This window comes from Oncorhynchus tshawytscha, linkage group LG25 (genome assembly GCF_018296145.1).
Source record: "Oncorhynchus tshawytscha isolate Ot180627B linkage group LG25, Otsh_v2.0, whole genome shotgun sequence".
NCBI lineage: Eukaryota > Metazoa > Chordata > Actinopteri > Salmoniformes > Salmonidae > Oncorhynchus > Oncorhynchus tshawytscha.
Window position 1 is genome coordinate 1,300,453 of NC_056453.1, and position 15,505 is coordinate 1,315,957.

The 15,505-nt window shown below is 40.6% G+C and overlaps 1 protein-coding gene and 1 pseudogene across 2 annotated transcripts in view; one reads left to right on the plus strand and one right to left on the minus strand.

Moving 5' to 3' along the window:
* ccdc186 (coiled-coil domain-containing protein 186) overlaps positions 1-15,505 on the minus strand; it is a 1,196,038-nt gene that overhangs the window by 366,537 nt on the left and 813,996 nt on the right. The gene's annotated exons all lie outside the window — the stretch shown is intronic.
* LOC112262565 lies at positions 11,193-12,732 on the plus strand (annotated as a pseudogene).

Sequence of the window (15,505 nt, forward strand, 5' to 3'; positions counted from 1 at the left end):
TGTTTACCTCTTCTTGGGAAAATGTAGTGGGCGCTCGTGGTGGGTGTCTTTTTAGGTACCAGTTGTTGTTGCTAGTCAACTTTCAGTTGACACCCCCATGAGTGTATTTCAGCCCTTCCTAAAACACCACCTGCTTCGTTTTGGTTATTATCAGTGACTCTGTTTGTTTCCCTTTCTGTTTGAGCGACAACTTTTGGTTGTCTTGCTGGGGAACGTAACAGTGTGTAAGAGATAATTGATCCCATGAGTCCCAGAGGTATGGTTGTGTTGTTTTTACTGAAACACCTGTTTTATGTAAATCATTTTTTTGCATATCATTGATTTCTTTTTTGTTTGTTCATGATATCAGTTATTCCAGGTGTTAGGCCAAAACAGGCACTGTCGTCTTAGTGCTATAAAGGTTTAGGTCTGCAGGGCTGCATAATGTTCAATAAGACACTTCTATTGTCCCTCCATTTAAAGCAGTGAATGGAGAGAGTGTGGGAAGCCGAGGAGAACTCACTCACAGAGCCCCTTTGGGGCAATAGACTGGGACCTCTAACCTAGACCGTCAGAAGGTAGATGGGGTCTGAATCTCTGGGAAAATTAATGAATCTATTGCTAATGATCCCAAAAATGTTCTGTATTTTGTGTCTTGCAGGAAGAAATCTGATAAAATATTTACATTATCACTAAAAAAGTTCAAGACATATTTCGATCATTTGCTTTTTTTAAGCATATTCGAGCAATACTTACATCTTCTTCAAGATGAATGTAATATATTCCATTTTTATGCCGTTTGTATGTGAGGTGTGGTTGAAAGTGAAACATGCCACACAAACACTCTTTCAATTTGAATTGATTCTCTGTAACAATGTCTTTCTGTTTCCTAAGAAAAATATTTCAGTAATGAGCTTTACCCCCAAGGGCTTGATGGGAACTGCTTGTGAAAGATGAATTAACATTTAACAAGGGACACTTTTGTTGTTTAGTGGAAGCTCTGTCAATGGGCAGAGTCAAGCTTTAGCGTCATCATCAGCACCTGACTGTCTGGGGAACACCCAGAACCACTGGGGAATCGCAACACTTACAGAAGGGAATTAAACAATATCTGAATACATCACTTTCTCCAGGGTTTAACTCTTTCTTTCTCGTCTGTCTTCCTATGGGGTGGAAGCTGGATCAGGAAACATGATATTAGATCTAAAATATAATTTGTGAGAAACTGTGTATAATTTATTTTAAACTTTTTAATTTGAATATTAAGTTTCTCCAAAATCATAATCTGAATGTAAACATAAAGCAACATAAATGTAGAAATAAAATCCAAAATCAATGTGATTAAAATGAAATAATGTAGAAATGAACACAAATACAGTACAGTATATGCTTTGCAGCACACTTTTAGGACAAAATCAAGTTTTCTAGTCTTTTCCTCCAGAATCCAGATGGTGATGTCATATAGATGGTCTGTGATGTTATCTGTCAGTACAACACAGAGCCAATAGCTGTCACTGAGGGTCCACTGAGCAGCTTTTGTAGTGCATTGATCACAGCACACAGGACTCAGTGTGGGAAGCTCAGATCAGCTATCTACTCACACTGACCAGTAGCCTCAAGACAGAGGACACATCTGCTACCTCTGGACTCCAGAGGGATGGTTATTTCCCTCCACTCTCAGTATAAAGAAGTGGTGAAAGTGTGCAGACCAAACTTGTTTTCTCTAATGAGAAAACCATAATTGATCAGTTTAATCCTTATCAGTTAGAAGCCAAATAAATGGTCTTATAATTTATCTTAAGTAGTTTGACAGACATTTCACGTCATATTTCTTATTCTGAGTGCAATGATTTGATTAACAGCCCTACCTTGACATGAACCTGTAGCAGACCACAACACATTCATAACAGTGCAATCAGAGAGGTCAAACCCATCTGCACATGTTTAGTGTGGTGGCAGGTAGCCTAGTGGTTAGAGCGGTGGACTAGTAACCGAAACGTTGCAAGATCGAATCCCTGAGCCAACAAGGTAAAAATCTGTCATTCTGACCCTGATCAAGGCAGTTACCCCACTGTTCCTAAGCTGTCATTGAAAATAAAAATGTCTTCATAACTGACTTGCCTAGTTAAAAAAACATGACTCCACTGTATAAAAAAAGCATGATATTCAACAATCAAAAGGTCTACAGTATCACCAAATGTTTTAATGTAGAGAATCAGTGTTATTAACACATGTAAGTTGTGATGATGAGTGTGTGTTCTCTCAGTAACATTGATTCCAACATCAGGCAGCAGATCTGGGGGTCACCAGATTCACACAACACTCTGAGTCTTTCTCCATCCCCACCCACCTCTCCACCTGTTCCATGAGATGTGACCATTGTCCCCCAGCAATTAGAACACTGAGCATGTGGCAGCTCCACATTCCTCATTGTCCTTCCAAGTTCACCCATTGGCTACAGACTGTGAGAAACTCCAACAAGCTCAAGACCCACACATTCATATGCAGATTAGTGACTATATATAGGAGAGATGAAGGCATTAGACATCAGATTCACTCTACATAGAGACCAGTACAGCACAGAGATCCAGCCATGGCACCTACAATCACTTCAGCTTAGAGATGACAGTTTGGTTCGTGAGAAGACAGCAACAGTACCAGCCAGTGAGCTCCTCCTCAGCACCATTCAATCAGGGTTACTCAGGTGTGTCCAAGAGATTGTGCACTTCCTGACCAATGATGAGGTGAAGACACAGACCCAGAGAAGACTGCTGAGCCACTTCCAGAGCCTGCATCCATCCTCTGATAAGAACAGGAGGGAGAGTGACTGCCTCAGTTCAGCTCCCAGCCCAGTACAGCACCAGCAAAGAGAAGAGTCCAGTCCACACTGCTCTCTGGAGGCCCTGGTAAAGTCCTACATACTGGAACTCCACTCTCAAACAAACGCAATGCACCATGTTGGTCTAACATTAATGTGATGGGCAGTGATCAGAGATCTTCTTCATATTATGCTTGTGCAGGTTGTTTTAAAAGTTGTGTTTTGATTGAAACTTTTCATTTCAGTTGTACTGAACAAGTAAAACAAAGCTTTTTTTCCACGAACATTGCATTTTTGTGATGTTAATAACTTTTATGTTATGTGAAGCATGTGTTGATTATGTGTTTATTCATGAGTAACATCAACTTCAATGGTCCTCCATGAGGACTTTTATCCCAAAATGGGTATTTATCTTCAATCTTTTTTTGATTGTCTATAGAGGCCCACAGTGGAGGTGTCATAATACCCACCATTTATTTTTCCCATAGAGGATTTTAGAAACACAAAAAAATAAGGGCTGCGTTTTGTGTAGGCTTACCCTGGCATAACGTTTTGTGTAGGCTTACCCTGGCATAACGTTTTGTGTAGGCTTACCCTGGCATGACGTTTTGTGTAGGCTTACCCTGGCATAACGTTTTGTGTAGGCTTACCCTGGCATGACGTTTTGTGTAGGCTTACCCTGGCATAACGTTTTGTGTAGGCTTACCCTGGCATAACGTTTTGTGTAGGCTTACCCTGGCATAACGTTTTGTGTAGGCTTACCCTGGCATAACATTTTGTGTAGGCTTAGCCTGGCATAACGTTTTGTGTAGGCTTACCCTGGCATAACGTTTTGTGTAGGCTTACCCTGGCATAACGTTTTGTGTAGGCTTAGCCTGGCATAACGTTTTGTGTAGGCTTACCCTGGCATAACGTTTTGTGTAGGCTTACCCTGGCATAACGTTTTGTGTAGGCTTACCCTGGCATAACGTTTTGTGTAGGCTTAGCCTGGCATAACGTTTTGTGTAGGCTTACCCTGGCATAACGTTTTGTGTAGGCTTACCCTGGCATAACGTTTTGTGTAGGCTTACCCTGGCATAACGTTTTGTGTAGGCTTACCCTGGCATAACGTTTTGTGTAGGCTTAGCCTGGCATAACGTTTTGTGTAGGCTTACCCTGGTATAACGTTTTATGTAGGCTTACCCTGGCATGACGTTTTGTGTAGGCTTACCCTGGCATGACGTTTTGTGTAGGCTTACCCTGGCATGACGTTTTGTGTAGGCTTACCCTGGCATGACGTTTTGTGTAGGCTTACCCTGGCATAACGTTTTGTGTAGGCTTACCCTGGCATGACGTTTTGTGTAGGCTTACCCTGGCATAACGTTTTGTGTAGGCTTAGCCTGGCATAACGTTTTGTGTAGGCTTACCCTGGCATAACGTTTTGTGTAGGCTTACCCTGGCATAACGTTTTGTGTAGGCTTACCCTGGCATAACGTTTTGTGTAGGCTTAGCCTGGCATAACGTTTTGTGTAGGCTTAGCCTGGCATAACGTTTTGTGTAGGCTTACCCTGGCATAACGTTTTGTGTAGGCTTACCCTGGCATAACGTTTTGTGTAGGCTTACCCTGGCATAACGTTTTGTGTAGGCTTACCCTGGCATAACGTTTTGTGTAGGCTTACCCTGGCATAACGTTTTGTGTAGGCTTACCCTGGCATAACGTTTTGCTGACCATTTAAAATCTCTCTCGGACAAGGTGACTTTCATCTGCATTTGCTCTCAGATTCAAAAATGACAATCAGCATCAAAGTAGACATCATGCAAAACTGCAAATCCCTGCAAGCTCCTGCACGTCATCTCTAGCTGACACATTTGCTAACAGTTATTGTGTCAATTTATAACTTGCACAAAAGAGAAATGTAGCATAAAGAAATGTAGCCAATGTAGCCAATGTATTCATTAGTACATTTAGCTAACATTAGATAGTTAACACAGAAATTCTTACCTTTGCCTCGATTCGGCAGTCTGGTCCAGATCATCATGGCATTTGTAGTTCTTTATGATAGCCACATTAGCAGCTAATTAGCATTTAATTTGGGGGGAAAATGCAGGAAAATATATTGATAAAAATCACCTTGTCCAAGATAGATTTTCATGGTTATCAAAATGTCACACCAGGGTAAGACTACATGTTTAAGTGTTTCTAAAATCCCATACGGGAAAAATGAATGTTGGAAAAACAATTGGAACCATTTCGCTGCTTGACCTCTAGGTTTTTATGGGTGTTATGACTCAGACTGTTGCACTCCATTATCGATCTTTGTAAAGGTCAACTCGTATGGAAGAATTAGCAATTTTGTTACAACTTTGTTGTAGTGATATGGTCATATTAACATTATATTGAGCATCTTCTGTGAGGTATGTATCAGTTAAACATTTGTTATTGATCAACTTGAGCTACAGAATCACTGATTCTCCATGATGATTATTTACCCAAACTGGGAATTGTACATGTTATCATCACTCTGTGATTAGAAATCAATGAAATGTTTAAAGATCAGACCTTGTGTGGGAAAATGTTTCCCACATTATTTGAATAATGATATATTGCATATAGTAAAGGGGAGAAAATGTTCTCTCATTTGTTTTTTATAGACAATATGTTGTCTTTTATAAAGATAGTAAATGTCCTATACTCTGTTAGAGTATCATATGTCTTGGAGATTGATCCAAGTTCTGGTTGTGATGTGTAATCACCTAAACTATTCACCTTATATGTAGGTGTTCAAGTCTATGATGCGACTCCTTGAGGCAATATCAATAAAATCCAAAATAATGAAATTAAATCATTTTTTATTGTCCTTGATCTTTCCTTCTCTCTACTGTCATCAACATATTTAATATAGTCTACAACACCGATCTACTCTATAAGGTCACACTTACTTTTGCAAAGATTTGTAATGACATTTTGGAAGATTATAATATTATATCTCAATCAAGTAATCTACAGTGGTCCCAGTTTTGAACAGGGACAGAAATAGTGATGGCTTTATGTGTCTAACATGCTGACCACATGCAGCACCATCACGCACATGTTGATTTTGTCCACCCACACCAGACACGATCAGGACACGCAGGTGAAACATCAAAACAAACTCTGAACCAACCTTATTCATGGGGACAGGTCAAAAAGCATGAAACATATGGAAAGTTAGCTAGCTAGCTTGCTGTTGCTAGCTAATCTGTCTGGGATATAAACACTGGGTTGTTATTTTAGCCGAAATGAACAAGGTCCTCTACTCCAACAAGTAATCCAGATAAAAGGGTAAACCGAGTTTGTTTCTAGTAATCTCTCCTCCTCCAGGCTTCTTTTTTGAACTTTATATGGCAGTTGGCAACCAACTTTAAGGTGCATTACCACTACCAACTCAAATCAAAGTATTTGTCACATGCGCCGAATTCAACAAGTGTAGACCTTACCGTGAAATGCTTACTTACAATCCCTTAACCAACAGTGCAGTTCAAGAAGAGTTAAGAATATATTTATCAAATAAACAAAGTAAAAAATATAATATAATAACATAACAATAACAAGACTATATACAGGGGGTACTGGTACCAGTGTGCAGGGGCTACAGGTTAGAGGTAACTTGTACATGTAGGTAGGGGTGAAGTGACTATGCATAGATAATAAACAGTGAATAGCAGCAGAGTACAACATAAATGGAGGGGGTCAATGTAATAGTCTGGTGGCCATTTGATTAATTGTTCAGCAGTCTTATGGCTTAGGGGTAGAAGCTGTTACGGAGCCTTTTGGTCCTAGACTTTTCTCTCCGGTACCGCTTGCCGTGCGGTAGCAGAGAAAACAGTCTATGACTTGGGTGACTGGAGCCTGACAATTTTATGGGCTTTCCTCTGACACTACCCTCTGTAGCGTCTTACGGTCAGATGCCAAGCAGTTCTCATACCAGGCGGCGATGCAACCGGCCAGGATGCTCTTGATGGTGCAGCTGTAGAACTTTTTAAGTATCTGGGGACACATGCAGCATCTTTTCAGTATCCTGAGGAGGAATAGGTTTTGTTGTGCCCTCTTCAAGACTGTCTTGGTGTGTTAAGACCATGATAGATAATTGGTGATGTGGACGCCAAGGAAGTTGAAACTCTCGACCCGCTTCACTACTGCCCCGTCGATATTAATGGGGGCCTGTTCGGCCCATTTTTCCCTGTAGTCCACGATCAGCTGCTTTGTCTTGCTCACATTGAGGGAGAGGTTGTTGTCCTGGCACCACACTGCCAGTTCTCTGACCTCCTCCCTATAGGCTGTTCCATAGATCAGGCCTACCACTTTTGTGTCGTCAGGATACTTAATGGTGTTGGAGTTGTGTTTGGCTATGCAGTCGTGGGTGAACAGGGAGTACAGGAGGGGACTAAGTACACACCCCTGAGGGGCCCCAGTGTTGAGGATCACTGTGGCGGATCAGTGTGGCAGATGTGTTGTTGCCTACCCTTACCACCTGGGGGATGCCCGTCAGGAAGTCCAGGATCCAGTTGCAGAGGGAGATATTCAGTCCCAGGGTCCTTAGCTTAGTGATGAACTTCTTGGGTACTATGGTGTTGAACGCCTAGCTGTAGTCAATGAACAGCATTCTCCTTTTGTCCAGGTGAAAAAGGGCAGCGTGGAGTGCAATTGAGATTGCGTCATCTGTGGATCTGTTGGGGCGGATGCGAATTGGAGTGGGTCTAGGGTATCCGGGAGTGCTACGGGGCGGTAATCATTTAGGCAGGTTACCTTCGCTTCCTTGGGCACAGGGACTACGGTGGTCTGCTTGAAACATGTTGGTATTACAGACACAGTCAGGGAGAGGTGTACAATGTCAGTGAAGACACTTGCCAGTTGGTCTGCGGATGCTTTGAGTAAACATCCTGGTAATCCATCTGGCCCAGCGGCCTTGTCTTTTAAATGTATTTTTTATTTCACCCTTCACCGTCTGGTAGGCTCGCGTCTGGGTTTCCCTTTGTAGTCCATAATAGTTTTCAAGCCCTGTCACATCAGATGAGCGTCAGAGTCGGTGTAGTAGGATTAAATCTTAATACTGTATTGACACTTTGCTTGTTTGATGGTTCATCTGAGGGCATAGCAGGATTTCTTATAGACGTCCAGATTAGTGTCCCGCTCCTTGACAGTGGCAGCTCTAGCCTTTAGGTCGATGCGGATGTTGTCTGTAATCCATGTCTTCTGGTTGGGATATGTACGTACGGTCACTGTGGGGACAACGTTATCGATTAACTTATTGATGAAGCCGATGTCTGAGGTGGTATATTCCTCAATGCCATTGGATGAATCCTGGAACATATTCCAGTCTGTGCTAGCAAAACAGTCCTGTAGCGTAGCCTCCGCTTCATCTGACCAATTCCGTATTGAGAAAATTCACTGGTACTTCCTGGTTTAGTTTTTGCTTGTAAGCAGGAATATTGAGGATATAATTATGGTCAGATTTGACCAAATGGAAGGCGGGAGAGAGCTTTGTATGCATCTCTGTGTGTGGAGTAAAGGTGTTCTAGAGTTCCTAACCCTAGTTTTGGACTGGACTGGAGTTTGGACCTCAGTTCATATTTCAATCACCCATGTGGGTATATGCTCCTAAAAACCAATGAGGAGATGGAAATGGGTATATTGTCCTAAAAACCAATGAGGAGATGGGAGATGTGGGACGTACAGTGCATCAAGCATCACAAATAGAACCAAGTTCTATTTTAGTTCCTGGCAACGCAGAATCTCGTTGAGGCACGAGCTGTGTGGTCAGCATGTAACAAGAAAAGGGTGTGGACATGAAGCTGGAGTTATGGTTGTGGTTAGGTTTGAAACAGGTTGTGGACATGAAGCTAGAGTTATGGTTAAGGTTATGGTTAGGGTTGAAACAGGGTGTGGACATGAAGCTGGAGTTATGGTTATGGTTAGGGTTGAAACAGGGTGTGGACATGAAGCTGGAGTTATGGTTATGGTTAGGGTTGAAACAGGGTGTGGACATGAAGCTGGAATTATGGTTGTGGTTAGGTTTGAAACAGGTTGTGGACATGAAGCTAGAGTAAGGGTTGAGGTTAGTGTTTAGAAGGGGTGTGGATATACAGTAAAACTAGGGTTAGGATTAAGGTTAGGGTTAAGGTGATGGCTAAAATCAACATGTCACTTGTCTCTCATTGATTCAATTTAAGTCAGAACCAAGACATGTCTATAGTGCTGATTGTTCTTTAACTCAAATAATTTCCTCCAATCCAAGTTTCAGGGAACCTTCTCTACGACCAGATGCTGTTTTGGTAATTGAAGCATTTGTAATGGTTGCCTAGAAACCGGACGAAACTGAATACCTAATATGATGCATTATAATAAGGCACACTTCTATTGTTCCACCATTGAGAGCAGTGAAAGGAGAGAGTGTGGGAAACCAAGGAAAACTCACTCACAGACCGCCTTTGGGACAATAGACTTCTGTACCCTGTATGATGAGGGGTGAGAAGGAATTTCACTAGTACGCTTTCATCATTGAATTCTAGATATGAATTATATCACAGATATGTCCTCTGTATCAAAATGCTACAAAATCATGACTAGGTAGCAGCTATTTTTATGTTTCACATATTGCACCCAGGGCTGTAGGATCAGGGGCTATGTGACAGTGGTAAAACTTAGCTTCACCAGTTGAAATTAGACAATGAATTATAAGGACTGCACAAGTGTTTTTTTTTATTATGACAAGGTTTAAAAGGAATTAGTAACAGATCAGGAAATACATTATATTACACATGATCAGATTGTAGAGTCAAAGATGATACAGTTTATATCTAAAACGTATATCCTTGAAAGATCTAAAGTATTTAGTCCTATCTTGACTCTCTCTGATCCTCCATATGCTATACAAGTCTATATCATCCGACATTCAAAAAGTTTGTATTTACTACCTTCTTAATTGATGTATGTCTGATTTTAAAAAACATTTCCCCCAGGGTCTTGACAGGAACTGCTTGTGTAGAGATTACTTAGCATTTAACAAGGAACATTTCTGTTGTTTAGTGGAAGCTAATTTGACTCAATAAAGAAAGAAATGGAATTGAAACTAAATTCAGCAAGACAGAACATTATAAATATTTGTTCTATATACAGGCATATATTTTTGTCAGCGGTAAAATCCATTGTGAGATAATATAATGTGACTGAATAAGTGCTAAAGCTTTGAAACACTATACATTCAACAATGGCTTCATACCGTAGTTGGGGACTAAGTTACACTGTACATTTAATGTAGAGGTTCTGTGTCAGCCTCACACATGTAAGATGTGATGATGAGCGTGTGCTCTGTAAGTATCATTGCTCCCAACATCAGGGAGTAGATAGAGTATAATGTTATTTTAATGTAGTCTGCAAAAAAAAACAATTCTGGAATAAAATGTAATAAATACATGCTTGTGAAACAGTATGGAAGGAACCTATGGTAGTTTTTCCCTCCAGAATCCAGATGGTCTGTGACGTCAGGCTCGGCCTATAGCGCAACACAGAGTCAAAAGCCGTCACTAATGCTCCACTGAGCAGTTTTTGTAGTGCACTGATCACAGCACACAGGACTGTGGGAAACTCAGATCAGTTCTCTACTCACACTGACCAGCAGCCTCAAGACAGAGGACACATCTGCTACCTCTAGACTTCACTACCTCTGGCAGTAGTCTGTCAAATCTGTGAATAGACAGACACAAGAGCAGTATTGCAACATAAATATACCAGGGGGTGAATGTCAACTTACTTACTACTACACATTATTACGTTTTAAAAGGGACAATGTTCTTAAAGGCTCTGCTTTAAAAAAAAATGAACGGAATCTAATTACTATAGTTAAAACCTCATGTTCAAATTCTCCATGAAACAAATTTTAGAAAGGCCTATTCCATTTCCAAGAATCTAATTGCAACTTCATTTCTCTATTTTGAAACTATATTCTCTTAGGTATGCAACCATTAAAAAAATACATTTTCACACAGGGGATCTGCGTCAGTCCCAAAAATATAAGTTGTGATGATGTGTGTGTGCTCTCTCAGCATCATTGATCCTAACATCAGGCAGCAGATCTGAGGGTCACTGGTTTCCCAGATTCACACAACACTCTGAGTTTCTCTCCACCCCCCCCACCTCTCCACCTGTTCCATGAGACGTGACCATTGTCCCCCAGCAATAAGAACACTGAGCATGTGGCAGCTCCACATTCCTCATTGTCCTTCCAAGCTCACCCATTGGCTACAGACTGTGAGAAACTCCAACAAGCCCAAGACCCACACATTCATATGCAGATTATTGACTATATATAGGAGAGATAAAGGCATTAGACATCAGATTCACTCTACATAGAGACCAGTACAGCACAGAGATCCAGCCATGGCACCTACAATCACTTCAGCTGTGATCTACTCTAATGAGCACCTGACTCTGACCAACAAGGTAAATTGAGTTACAAATAGTGTTGCATTGTTTCAGTTTTTGCTTCTAGATATCATCCATTCATGTCAACTCTGTTGTATCCAGAATAATATTATTAATGACTCTCCTCTTCTTGCAGATAAGAAAGCCAGTGGTTGAGAAGTTACGCAGAGATAGTTTCAACAACAGCATTGAGAAGCTCAAGTCTCTCTTGGAGAGAGCCTCAACCAGCAGCCAGATTTCAAAATGGAGAAAGCCGACATCTTAGAGATGACAGTTTGGTTCGTGAGACGACAGCAACAGAACCAGCCAGTGAGCTCCTCCTCAGCACCATTCAATCAGGGTTACTCAGGTGTGTCCAAGAGATTGTGCACTTCCTGACCAAGGATGAGGTGAAGACACAAACCCAGAGAGACTGCTGAGCCACTTCCAGAGCCTGCATCCATCCTCTGATAAGAAAAGGAGGGAGAGTGACCTGCCTCAGTTCAGCTCAAAGGCCCAGTACAGCACCAGCAAAGAGAAGAGTCCAGTCCACACTGCTCTCTGGAGGCCCTGGTAAAGTCCTACATACTGGAACTCCACTCTCAAACAAACGCAATGCACCATGTTGGTCTAACATTAATGTGATGGACAGTGATCAGAGATCTTCTTCATATTCTGCTTGTGCAGGATGTTAAAAGTCGTTTCGATTGAAACTTTTCATTTCAGTTGTACTGAACAAGTTAAAATGTTTATCTAATATAAAACACTGAAATCTGCATTTTTGTAACGTTAATAACCTTTGTTTTGTGAAGCACCATCATGTGTTGATTATGTTGATAATTTGCTTATTAATGATGAACTTCAACAGTCGTCCATGAGGACTTCTAACCCAAAATGTGTATTATATCTTCCATCTTTTTGTGATGATCTGTTACCGATCTGTTTAAAGGTCAACACTTATCAAGAATAAGCTATTTTGTTACAATTGAATTGTTGTAACGATATAGTCATATTAACATTATATTGAGCATCTTCTGTGAGGTATGTATCAGTATTAGTTAACCATTTGTTATTGATCAACTTGAGCTACAGAATCACTGATTCTCCATGATGATTATTTACCCACACTGGGAATTGTACCTGTTATCATCACTCTGTGATTAGAACTAATTGATTTGTTTAAAGATCAGACTTTGTGTGAAAATGTTGTTCAAATTATTTTAATAATGTGTTTATTGTAACGGGTAGAAAATGTTCTCTCTCAATGTGAAACCTCAATTTATTTTGGACAATATGTTGTCTTTTATAAAGACAGTAAATGTGTATCATATACTCTGTTCGAGTATCATATGTCTTGGAGATTGATCCAAGTGTAATGTGTAATCACATAATCACACCTTATATTTAGGTGTCTATGATGCGACTCCTTGAGTCAATGTCAATAAATCCCAAAATAATGAAATTAAATAATTTTTTATTGTTCTTGATCTTTCCTGTAATCGACATATTGACTGTAGACTACAATGCAGATCTACTGTATAAGGTCATACTTACTTTTGCAATGATTGGTAATGAAGTTTTGGAAGATTAAAATATTGCATCGCAATCAAGTAATCTACAGTGGTCCCAGTTATGAGCAGAAACAGAAATAGTGATGGCTGTATGTGTCTAACATGCCGATCACATGCAACACCATCAAGCGTGCGGTCAGTATGTCAGACACCTAAAGGAATCACAAGTTGAAATATCAAAACAGACTCTGAACCAACCTTATTAGATTTGGGACAGGTCGAAAAGCATGAAACATTTATGGAAATTTAGCTAGCTAGCTAGCTTGCTGTTGCCAGCTAATTTGGCCTGTGATATAAACATTGAGTTGTTATCCTACCTGAAATGCACAAGGTCCTCTACTCCAACAATTAATCCACAGATAAAAGGGTAAACCGAGTTTGTTTCTAGTAATCTCTCTTCCTTCAGGCTTCTTCTTCGGACTTGGTTGGACACCAACTTTAAGGTGCATTACCACTACCAATTGTACTGGAATGTGGACCTCAGTTCATATTTCAATCACCCATGTGGGTATATGCTCCTAAAAACCAATGAGGAGATGGAAATGGGTATATTGTCCTAAAAACCAATGAGGAGATGGGAGATGTGGGACGTACAGTGCATCAAGCATCACAAATAGAACCAAGTTCTATTTTAGTTCCTGGCAACGCAGAATCTCGTTGAGGCACGAGACGTGAGCTGTGTGGTCAGCATGTAAGAAGAAAAGGCCCAGGGTGTGGACATGAAGCTGGAGTTATGGTTAGGGTTGAAACAGGGTGTGGACATGAAGCTGGAGTTAGCGTTGATGTTAGTGTTAGAGTTCAGAAGGGGTGTGGACATACAGTAAAACTAGGGTTAGGATTAAGGTTAGGGTTAAGGTGATGGCTAAAATCAACATGTCACTTGTCTCTCATTGATTAAATTTAAGTCAGAACCAAGACATGTGCTACTCTATAGTGCTGACTGTTCTTTAACTCAAATCATTTCCTCCAAGCCAGGTTTTTCAGGGAACCTTCTCTACGACCAGATGCTGTTTTGGTAATTGAAGCATTTTTAATGGTTGCCTAGAAACCGGAAACTGAATACCTAATATGATGCATTATAATAAGGCACACTTCTATTGTTCCACCATTGAAAGCAGTGAATGGAGAGAGTGTGGGAAACCAAGGAAAACTCACTCACAGACCGCCTTTGGGACAATAGACTTCTGTACCCTGTATGATGAGGGGTGAGAAGGAATTTCACTAGTACGCTTTCGTCATTGAATTCTAGAAATTAATTATATCACAGATATAATGAATTATAAAGACTGCACAAGTGTTTTTTTTTATTATTACAGGGTGTAAGAGGAATTAGGTAACAGATTAGGAAATACATTATATTACAATTTAAACAAACATGATTACATTGTAGTAGTCCTGTGTAACTCAGCAGGTAGAGCATGGCGCTTGCAATGCCAGGGTTGTGGGTTCAAGACCTTCAGGTAAATCAGTACAACAACAAAAAAGTATGATAGTATAAGCCTGGATAAGAGTGTCTGCTAAAATGTGAATGTTGTATCGAAGACTATAAATCTTATATCTAAAACTTAAACGCTTTAAATATCTTCAGTTTTCAGTCCAATCTTGACCATCTCTGAATGGCCATATGCTGTACAAGTCTATATCATCCGATAGTCAAAATATTTGTATTTACTACATTCTTAATACATGCATGTCAGAGTTTTTTTTAATGGGAACTGCTTGTATAGAGATGAATTAACATTTAACAAGGCACACTTCTGTTGTTAGGTGGAAGCTCTATCAATGGGCAGAGTGTGGGAAAGCTCTGGAAAGCAGAGTCTCAGTCTTGTGTCATCATCAACATCAGTCCGACCAGCACCCGTCTGTCTAGGGAACACCCAGAGTCACTGGGGAATAGCCACACTTATAGAAGGGAATTAAACAATACATCAGTTTCTCCAGGGCACAAACATAACGTAGAAATGAACACTGATAAAGTACGGTATATCAAATCCAAATCAAATCCAATTTGATTTGTCACATACACATGGTTAGCAGATGTTAATGCGAGTGTAGCGAAATGCTTGTGCTTCTAGTTCCGACAATGCAGTAATAACCAACAAGTAATCTAACTAACAATTCCAAAACTACTGTCTTATACACACAAGTGTAAGGGGGAAAAGAATATGTACATAAAGATATATGAATGAGTGATGGTACAGAGCGGCATAGGCAAGATGCAATAGATGGTATCGAGTACAGTATGTACATATGAGATGAGTATGTAAACAAAGTGGCATAGTTAAAGTGGCTATCCCCCCCACCATTCCACCTGTTCCATGAGACGTGACCATTGTCCCCTAGCAATAAGAACACTGAGCATGTGGCAGCTCCACATTCCTCATTGTCCTCCCAAGCTCACCCATTGGCTACAGACTGTGAGAAACTCCAACAAGCCCAAGACCCACACATTCATATGCAGATTATGGACTATATATATATATATATGAGAGATGAAGCCAGTAGGAATCAGATTCACTCTACACAGAGGGCAGCACAGAGATCCAACCATGGCACCTACAATCACTTCAGCTGTGATCTACTCGAATGAGCACCTGACTGACGAACAAGGTAAATTGAAGAATCAATTAAAAGAGATTGTGCACTTCCTGACCAAGGATGAGGTGAAGACACAAACCCAGAGAAGACTGCTGAGCCACTTCCAGAGCCTACATCCAT